Genomic DNA, 10,449 nt, shown 5'->3' on the forward strand with positions numbered 1-10,449 from the left:
GAAAATGAGGCTTAGAGCAAATAGCAAGCTCTCAAACCCAGAGCTTTCTGATGGCAGAGCCATACTCTTAACCATTACGCAATCCTTTTCCTGGGCTGTGAATTTCTCCATGCCCCAAGGTAGAGAACCCCTTATCTTCATCCCTCCTTTACCCTCTCCTTCCTCCCACTAGTTGTAGACAGATCTGTGTTATAACTGCCAGATTTTCTGCTGTCTCATGTGATTCAGCCTCAAATTCCCCAGATGGGCCTCCTCTGTCCTTGGTACTGGTTTTTCAAAATTCCAGGCAGTTCAAACTTTGATCCTAGGGGCCACCTCTGAAAGTAAGGGCATTCCTTGAAGTCTGCATCCTGAGATGGTTTCCTGTCTCAGGGCTGGGCTGCCTTTCCCAGTCACGCGTTATGACAGCACTCTGCACAGCTGAGAGCCTAGAGGGCTAAGCATGAAAACAATGTCAAGTTCCGGGCTTTCTGAACAAACTCTGATGAGGAAGGGTAAGTCCAAATCTGGGACACAGCAAGGACTCCTGCCCGTGGTTGAAGACAATGGGTTTTATTCCAGTTGTACTTGATTTTAGGTAAACTAGATACAAATTCTCCTTTTTAAAACTTTATTGGCAGGAGGAGTTGACCTGTGAGCAGACAGGCAATTCTAGAATGATGAAGTGATGAGAGAGAGACACACGGGGTGGGAAGGGGTGACATGAAGGGCCATCTACTCTGCTGCAGGAGGTAGATCCTGAACTGAAGAGGGATATGAGTAGGTGAAACCACAGGGAAAGACATTCTAGGAAGGAAGGAATGGCATTTGGAAGGGCATAAAAAGCATGAAATGGTTGGTGTGGAAAGCATGAATGAGAGCTGAAGTTACAAGGTCTGTCTGGAGACCAGGGCCAGATCATGGAGAAAACTGAGTGCCAGGCTGGGGATTTGAATTCTTCCTATGGCCAAAAGAGAACCATTTGGAAAACTTTATGCCTAGGAATGTTGATTTCTACAACCCAACATTGAGGGACAGATTGGAAGGGAAGGCTGGTGGATGGGGAGTAGTGGGGAAACTGTTGCAGTGGTCCATCTGTGAGATGCTGCAGCCTGAACTAGCCTGATGATAGGGAGGGTCAGAGGCAGTGAACTGTTTTACTTGTCAAGGCAGTAGAGTCAGCAGGTTTGGTGTATGATGAGGTAGTAACCAAAAGTTGGAAAAGGAGAGGGAATTAATCCTAGAGCATCGTATTCATTATAATATCTGCTAAGAGAGGAATAAGTTGTGGAGGGGGGAACAATGGGTGAGTTTCAGTTTTGGCCCCTTTGAATTGTCTTGTCCTTGAATAAAATACATTTGAAGTCATTGCCTTGGAAGATCCTACTCTGGGGTTATATTCAAGAGGAATCATGGCTCCCCAGTAAACTATGACATCTAATGCAAGATACCTGGATCCACCTCATAAATGGATAGGAAGCTTAAATAAGACACAGTCCACCCTAGTGGTTGCCATAAGTACCAACTGCTAATCAATACGAGTGCAGTTGGGTTGGATGAACTGATTGATAAGAAGTTGTCAGAATCCGTGACAGTGGAGTGCTGGAGGCAATAGCAGGCAAATTCTAAGATTGGTGCCACCGACCCTACCTCCTGATGGTCACATCTTTGTGTAATTCCTTCTCCTTGAGTGTGGGATGGCTCAGAGGCTTGCTTCTTCCCAATAGAATATGGCTAAGGTAATGGGATGTCACGTCCACCATCAGGCTACTCAAGATTGTGATATCTGTCTTGTTTGCAAGCTCTCTCTCTCTCTCTCTCTCTCTCTCTCTCTCTCTCTCTCTCTCTCTGGCTTTGATGAAGCAAATGGCTATGTTGGAGAGGCCCATGTGGCAATAAACTGAGGGTGGCCTCAGGCCAACAGCCAGCAAGGAATTGAATCCAGCCAACAACCACACAAGTGAGCTTGGAAGCTAATCATTCCCCTGTTGAGCCTTCAGATGAGACCCCAGTCCTGGCCAACTCTGTGACTGTAGCCTCATGAGAGAACATGAAGCAGGACATCCATCTAAGCTGTGCTTGGAATCCTGACCTACAGAAACTGTAGGGTAATTAATGTGTGTTGTTCTAAATGATCCAAGTTTTGTGGGAATTTGTTGTGCAACGATAGATCGCTAATACAGAGGACTCCTTGGCTCAGTTTATGTGTGCTAAAGCTGTTCAGAGAATAAAAATCTGCTAATTTTTCCTTTCTAAAGAATGTATTAACTCTGATATTTTTTACACTGCCCCCATCTTCTAAGAGCACAAGAGAAGACCTAGGACTCAGTGCTGACCCTGTTGCCAAATGGCATGAGATCTTAGAAGGACTTTTTTTTTCCCTTCTCTGTGTCTCCGTTTCACCATCTTTAAAATGAGGGAAGATAAACTAGGCCAGTGGTTTCCAAAACTTTTTTTTTTGGCCGCAGAACTCTTTCATCAAATGATATTTCACGAGGAGGCTCAGTGCATAAAACAGATAAAAGAGGAGGGGCTTTAGTTGAAATGAGGTTGAGTGCTTGGCCTCCCCATCTCTCCACGGCAGCCCCCTAATATCTCGGAAGAGCCTTTTAAGTCTAGTCTCCAAGCCCCGGGCTTGGAGGTTACCAATGAGCCCTTTCAGTTTCAACATTCTATGGGTTGAAGGGAATTTTTTTTAAACACCCTACCTATAAATTGGAGCATTCTTCTGTGACATCTCCGCATAGAGCTACCTCTGTGTGACCATCCCAGGACCCAGGGCCTAAGTTCCTCGGAGAGCAGGCCCCTTGCTTGGGGGCAGCACTAAAGGTGTCTCTGCCCACCATGAGCCACCTCCCCAGCAGGGGGAGCTGCTTAGGTATTTGCCTCTACTGGACTGTCTGTTCCCTAGGTGGAAAGTCATGGCTTCCTCGTCTGGTTGTACTCATGGGCTTTATTATTGTTATTGTTGTTTTGTATCTGGGTGCCTACCCTGGGCGCAGTGTTCCTGAGGGTCTCTGGCTGACAGGGAGTTCAGTGCTGCTCTAGGTTCTGTTGCGCTGGCTGTGGTGTGTCGCTCCTGCAGTGAGGTTACGCGTGTGCATATTGCATGAAGTGCCTAGCAGAGTTCCCAAGGGCACTGCTATTAGCCAGGCTTTCCCTGGGTGGCATCCGTAGGCACAGAGCTTTCAACCAAAATATACTGACTTGCACTCAATATTCAGTCTGCCATCTTTTTTTCTACCTACCAAATATTTTACCCGGAACACATCCCTGGGTGGTTAAATTTAACCTCTCCAAAGTATCCCCTTGCCTAATGTCTATCACTGGCAATTCTCGTATTTGTATTAAGCATCACCCTCTCTACTGAACCACCCTTTAAAAATGTGACTCTTCCTCTAGCAAGTAGCCTGCTACCTCTATTCTCATCTGGAAAATGGGAATAATACCTGAATACCCAATGACACAGCGGAAGAAGTACAGTTCTGGGAGTTAGGCAGTTTTGGGAGTGCCTGGAGAGGAATCCCAATACCACCACTTTCTGCTTTGTGCAAGTGACAACCTTTTGTGGCCTCAGTTTACTTAACTGTGAAATAATATTTGGTTGCTGGGAAAATCTGAGAGTGATGCACAGAAAAGTTATTTTATACATTTATAAATTCATTAGAATCCTGCTTTATAAAACTATCTGGGGGGCTTCCCTGGTGGCGCAGTGGTTGAGAGTCCGCCTGCCGATGCAGGGGACACGGGTTCGTGCCCCGGTCCGGGAAGATCCCACATGCAGCGGAGCGGCTGGGCCCGTGAGCCATGGCCGCTGAGCCTGTGTGTCCGGAGCCTGTGCTCCGCGACGGGAGAGGCCACAACAGTGAGAGGCCTGCGTACCGCAAAAAAAAAAAAAAAAAAAAAAAATCTGGCACGTGAAAATGCTTCATTCACCATAGGACACAGTTCAGAAGCCAAGCGGTGTTGCGCTATTGTTCATTTCCATTAGGACAGCAGAGTTTCTTCAACAATACCTTTCTGAGGACCTGATACCTGCCAGCAGGTAGCTAACCTCTGGGGAGAATGAGCTCCAGCACACAGGGCTCCTGCCTCACTGATGATCTTGGCCTCAATGGCGTACAGTCAGGTGGGGCAGGGGAGAACATCGTCAGCGCAGTTATGATGTGCCGAGGTCAGTGGGGGGAAGCACAGAGCCTCTGCAGGAACTGTCAGAGGGGTGTGTATGCCCATCTGCAGGGCAAGCACTTGCTTATGTGTGCGTATGCTTCACGTCTCAGGCTGGCAGGAGGGCTTCACCCTCCTGCGGCTTCCAGCCCAGTAGGGGAAACATAGTTCACTTGAAATCATACACTACTTATTTAATTACCGTTTCTGCAGGAAGTGGGCCCTGAAGGAGCAAGTTGGAGAGAGCTGCAGTGGCCACCTGCTGGAGATAACACTAAGGTCTGAAAGACACGCCTCTGACTCTTTCTGGGCTCTGCTCTGTCCAGCCCCGTCTGTTGTCAGAGATGAACAGAATTTCAGTGTGGAGTGTGACGGTTATAACCACTTGCTCAGGACTTGGAAGTGAGTTTGAGTTCTGGCTCCGGCAATCACCCTCTGAGCGGCCTTGGGGAAGCTACTTAAACTTTTCCAGCCCTAGGTTCCCTAGGTTTGAATTCGGGGGGCAGTTACACTTGCTAGAAGCAATTGTTGCTGATTAAATGGCATAATGCCTGTAGAGTACTCAGTAAATATTAGTTATTGCCATCAGCCCCTCCCTGAAAAACGTTTTAGACACGTTCACGTAGAATTCGGTAGCAGCCAACTCACCTCCTCCAGGGTAAGAGTTGGTCAGTGGTTAATTCTGAAACAAGCTGTCTACTTTCAGAGTTTATGAAATATCTCTGGCTGTTGACATAGGGGAAGTTCAAGGACCAACCAAAGCTATTTGAGTTACCATGGCTGCATAATTAAGGGCCTGTGAATTTCAGGATATTTCAAAAAAAAATCTGAGACAACTTGGCATGAAATGATTTTTTTTCATTTTCACTCACAAATAGACTAAAAATACACATGGAAGGGATTTTCCATTCACAATCTGCTTTCAATGTGGGCATTTGAATTTTTTTCCGTGATGGAGGGTCAAAGGGAGTGATGAAGTATTGAACTTAGGTTGTTGCTAAAGTTAAGGAGAGGCAGGAAAAATGAGACAACAGAGGAGGAAACAGAACAAGGCTTCAGGGCATAACTGAAAAAAATAGTCTGGTCACCAGGGTTAGAATCAGGTAGGCGCATAGGCTTTTCTCCTCTGCTGAGAAGGTCATAGGGTGTGTAGAACCCCTTATGGTAGGTAAGGCCACCGCTCTTTGTCTCGGATGGAATTATTGCCTATAGTTTGCAGGAGTTTGGAGGGGTTTCCTTCTTGGAAAGGAGCCTTCATCTAATGTTTCCCACATGTTGAAGGTGTTCGTACTAGCCTGGGATTAAATTCAAGGGGATTCCCTGTGATGTTAAAGTGAGAAGTGATTGAACCATAGCCCAGGGGGACTTGTGGCTCAGAGCTTACAACCATTTCCTGGCCATCCTGGGATTCACTGCCCCGAGGCTGGGCACACTGATTTCAATTTATCTCCCAATCAGCTCTTTTAAAACCAGATGCTCCGTTCACCTGGCTCTCAGAGAGGGTGCAGGCACAGGTACAGCCCTGCTTTCCCAGTCAGAGCTCCCACCTGTCAAGCTCGGCCAAGGGTGGCATGAAACTCAGCAGTAATGACCTGACTGTTGCCTCTAGTGTCATTCTTCTCTCTCTCGGGGCTTGAAATTTGAACGTTTCTGTTTCCAGGCAGAGAATTTTGCCACCATGAGCTGACCTTTTCTGAGCACCATGAAAAGTGATACACGCAGGGCTATTCTGCAAAATCAGTAGACACCGATGCCTGCTGAGGGCTTCTCTGCCATCTCGGCCAGCCACCGAAAGACATCGTTCAAGGTCCCACAGAGGTCCGCCCAGCTTGACATCAGGAGACGGTGCAGCATAAGGGAAAGAAGAGTAGGGTTTTGGTCCACAAGTTTGTGTTCAAAGCCAACTCTGCTTCCCTCTTATGGAAATCCTCAGACGCATCATTTCACCTCCTTGGGCCTTGATTTCTCTGGCCATAAAATGGGGCTAGTAATTTATAACTTGCAGTGTGAGAGTGAGAATTTGATGAGAAACCATAGGCAAGCCATCCTATCACATATGTGATATGTAGTTAACCTTCCACATTAACTATTTTGAGTGTGTGTGTGTGTGTGTGTGTGTGTGTGTGTGTGTATTATCATCACAGAGGGGTCGTGTATTGAATCAGCTAAACGTTTGTTCCCTACTCCCTGCATTTCAAACTGCCGTGACTACAGCATGACTTATGTATTAAGCCAGCTGGATATTTTTTCCTATAAGAAAACATGGCTATTTGTAGAAATCCAGGGGGGAAGGAGAGAATAGGTGTTCATAGACCATTGTGAGCATTAGAAAGGGTAAGATTAAGGGGGATATGTTTTTCATTCCGACAGCTTGAATTCCCTTTCCAAATTCCATTCTGGTTATATGATCAGGCTACCGCTGCATTTATGGGTGGCCACAGTCTGGCTGGAGGGGCGGATTTAGTCAGAAAGAACGTTTTCTTCCCTTCCAAAGGCAGTTCAAGAAGCGGCAGCATTCAGAAGGAGCGTGGCGGAATGGGCCCTGATTTGGGGGTCACGGGGACCTGGGTCTGAAAACCGGCTCCATCCCTCTGAGTTCTGTTACTCATTCTCTCTGCTCTTCAGCCTTTGTCAGATAGGTACGGTCCCTTTCTCAGAGACCTGTGGCTATTTAGTAAGATGAGGTATACAGAGATTTAGAGCGTGGGTTCTCCATATGATTTGTCTATTGCTATCATTACAATTGATTAAAAGAATCATTCTTTGCTAAGCATTTTAAACTCCCCACGTATATGTCTGTCTACCGTACTACTTGGGAAATTGCTCGGACTTCCACTGGACATGGAGGGGGCACAAATCCTTGTCAAAGTGCAGAATTGCAGCCTGAACGCACACCACCTGGCTTCATGATTTTTAACTGTGTTTTGTGTGTTCAGGATTCTGGGGAAATGTCCCAGAGGCTGAGAGCTGTGGGGTGAGTTTTAGAACCCTCCAGCCCCTGCTTCAATCAAATCGGGCCCACATTTACCTGCCATATATTAGGGTCTTGCCAATTCATTTCCATTTCATTTAATGAATATTTCCACTGCTAAAAGTAACTTTGAAAACCACTGTCTTAGAACATTAATCTTGGATAAGTCCTAGTAAATGGATAAGCAGGAAAACCAAGGAAAATCTCCATTTACTGAGCTCCTACTACGTGCCAGGTTCTGTGCGAAGTTTGATATACATATTATCTCACTTGAGGGTCACAAGCACCCTATGAGCTATAGATGGTCGTCCTCTTTATATGGGTGACAAAGCTGCCGGCTGGAAAGTTGGTCACTTCGGGCGGGGGAGGCAGTTACTGGGAGACGAGATAAGGAAGCTGGGTTTTGCAAAGCATAGAAAAAAATAATCTTTAACAACTGTAGAGTTTGGCAACCCCCCTCTCAATCCTTTTCCAATTCACATGGTTTGAGCAAATCAGAGAATATTCATATTCACTTTCTTTCCCCAAATGCCATCACCTCCCTGCAATGCACAGGTTCAGAGCACACTCACTTCCATCTCCTTCCAAGGGCTGGATGCACACAAGGCTAGCGAACATTTCACAGCTTTCAATAGCCCCGAACAAAGCTCTCCCCACTCCTGAGTTGGCCTTGCCACACTGCAGGACGAAGCAGGAAGCTGGCTGGGGTGGGCAGCAGGTTTTATTTCTAAAGCATATATGGGAAAACTCCATAAAAAAGGGGGAAAGGGTCCACAAAAACATGAAAAAGAGGCATTCATTCTTCAAATGGGGCTCCCTGTCCAGCTCTCCCTCTGGACGGAACGCATTTCCACAGAGTCCCCCGGCAGCATGGCACTTTATAGCCGACAGCTTCAGAATCTGCAAATGCCCAAACTCAAACATGTACATCCAACCCAGGCTTCTCCCTTTTCTCGCAACCTGTGCTGACATAACCTCCAGCTTGTAAAATACAGCCAAGAATCTGACCTGCCAGATAGTGAGATGCCCTCAGACCTGGTGAGATAAAAAGACAGGGAGCGGGGGTATGGGGGCTGAGGAACACAGAAGAAACAATCCAAGATTGGCTAAGTGCCTCTTTTAACTTCCAAAGTGGTAGCAGTTTGGGGCAATGACAGCGACTACCCAGACTGCCAGTTCTTGAGCCCTCGCTCTTCCAATCTCTTTATATTTCGTGTTCTCATAATGACAACAGAAGTTATTGTCCCCATTTTAGAGAAGTGAAAACTGAGGCTCGAAGAGGTCACATATTTTCATCAGGGTCACATGTGTGGTGGTGGTGGGGACACTAAAAGGATCCCTGGCCTCAAAACCCAAGTTCCTAATCCCCTTACAGCACGGCTGGGAACAAGAAACCCCTGCGTTCCTTCCACTGTCGGCCAGGGGAGGTGTGCTTCCCATCCCTAGAGGCAATTGTTTCTCAGGGCTTTCTGCGATGAGAGATGAGGAAGGAGAGGTGATTCTAGAAAAATACGGGGTACTGCTGGCTCTAGCACCCCAAACATGCCCAGGTACCCAGCCCAGGGATCAATGAATCAGGAGGCATCCATGGGGAGTCCCCCGGCCCTTCAGACCAGAAGCCAGTGTCCACCACTCCCGTCTCCTAGTCTGCACTTTTCCACCTGGCCCTAGGAGTTACCTTCTCTGTTCTGTCCCCCAGCCCTCATCCCTTTCCATGTCTGACTACAAGGTGGATATTGGGGAACACAAGGATGGATACACAACCTTTTGTAAACTGTAAGGTAAAGGCTGTTGAGATGTAAAATTTTATTGTTCTTCTACCATCGTCTATCAGTCTCCCCCAACCCACCCCAAAGTAAGGCCATGAGCAAACTCCACTTTCAAACTCTACTTCCTTAACCCTCAAACAAAAATATTCACAGGTGAATCAGCCAGGTAGGGAGTTAAGAGTAAATTCTTACTTTCCCTCAGAAGAAGGACAGAGATAAAAACTTCCTAAAAAGTTCCTTGCACGTGGAACTATTCATAGAACTAAAACAAGCAGACAGAAATCTACAAGACTGGAAGGGGGCAAGTAGAAAACAAGTCAAGGTGCATCCGATCACAGCAAATACCCCATTTTGCCAGCAGCCAAGATAAAGCAAAAGTTTCAGAATTAGGACACCACAACCTATTTGGTCCCGGAAATGCAAACAGTGTATCACATCTTTGGAAATGGGATGAAACAGACTTACCTTTTTGGAGTTAGGAAAGACCTAGATCCTTGAGTGAACCAGCTGCATGGAATAAGTACCTGGATGTGAGCAGCGGGGCTCCCGGTGCGCTGCCCCAGTGTCACCCCGAGCCTGCTGTCTTTGTGTGGACAGGCGGGGGTGTGTGTGTCTGCGCGCGCGGGAGAGCTTGTGACAGTAGGCAGGCTGTGGCCAGTGCGGCCAGCTTTGGCTGGCTTATATAGCCAGCTCCTTCCTCTGTAATGGGACGCCTCGCCTCCAGACATCCTTTCCCACTTTTTCAGTTGGTGAATTAAAGGAACAGCCCTCCCAGCGGAACAGGGCTAGCTCATGAAAGACGCACTCACTCCCTGCTCTCTGCCAGGAAAAGAACTTATTTGCATACAATTTACTGCAAAAGTAGGAATTCCCTCTCCCCTCGCCTCCTGCCCCGGGCTGGGAGCAGCTGTTAGTAAAGTGGGATTTTTGCTTTGCTCCGCAAACGCAAACGGTTTGGTTTTTCTAATTGTGAGACAGAAGCCCAGGGAGCGAGAGGGAGAAGAATCAGCAGCTCTGGCTCTCTCACCAGGCAGGCTGGAAACATGGAAACGAGACCGGGGGCTAGCCTGCCTGGGCGCTGGGTAGCAGCTGCCCAGTGGCACCTCGGAGAGAGCAGAGGGGCTGAGCCGAATTCCTGGAAAGAGGAGATAAAGCCTTTCGGAAGCCTGGGGTGTTTGGGGTTCCTCAGGGCCAGCAGAGAGATAAGGGATTAGTTCTCAGCAGGTGGGAAGAGCACTGGGAACACAGATCAGTCCGGAGTCTCTTTTGGGGAGACAGCCACGGTCCTGTCCAGCTGCCTGGAGGCGGTATTGTCCCAGCCCCGGTGCACTACAGGGGAGCAGCTTTTTGACACTGAACATGCCCTGTGCCTGGTCCTGTCTTCTAAGCTGCGTCTCCTAAAGAAAGGTCTCCAAGGTTTCTTCTCAATGCTGAAAGGTGCCCACCATAAGAAAAAAAAGTAACAAGTTAATCTTTGAAACATAAGCTGCGCCTTTGCTCTCCAGCCTGCTGTGGCTTCTTTCCAAGCTCTGAGTCATCGGTGAGTTTGGTGGTTAGCATGCA

At 47.5% G+C, this 10,449-nt stretch overlaps 1 protein-coding gene across 4 annotated transcripts in view; it reads right to left on the reverse strand.

Moving 5' to 3' along the window:
• The window catches only part of TNC (tenascin C), a 93,953-nt gene extending 84,419 nt beyond the window's left edge, over nt 1–9,534 (reverse strand). For all 4 annotated transcript variants that reach the window (XM_029202827.1, XM_029202826.1, XM_029202824.1 and 1 more), the window contains exon 1: nt 9,352–9,534. The gene's annotated coding sequence lies outside the window, so the exon portion shown is untranslated. The remainder of the gene's footprint in view (nt 1–9,351) is intronic.
• Nucleotides 9,535–10,449: the final 915 nt, after the last annotated feature.

Source organism: Monodon monoceros, unplaced genomic scaffold (assembly GCF_005190385.1).
Source record: "Monodon monoceros isolate NGI ecotype Baffin Bay Population unplaced genomic scaffold, NGI_Narwhal_1 Super_Scaffold_5, whole genome shotgun sequence".
Taxonomy (NCBI): domain Eukaryota; kingdom Metazoa; phylum Chordata; class Mammalia; order Artiodactyla; family Monodontidae; genus Monodon; species Monodon monoceros.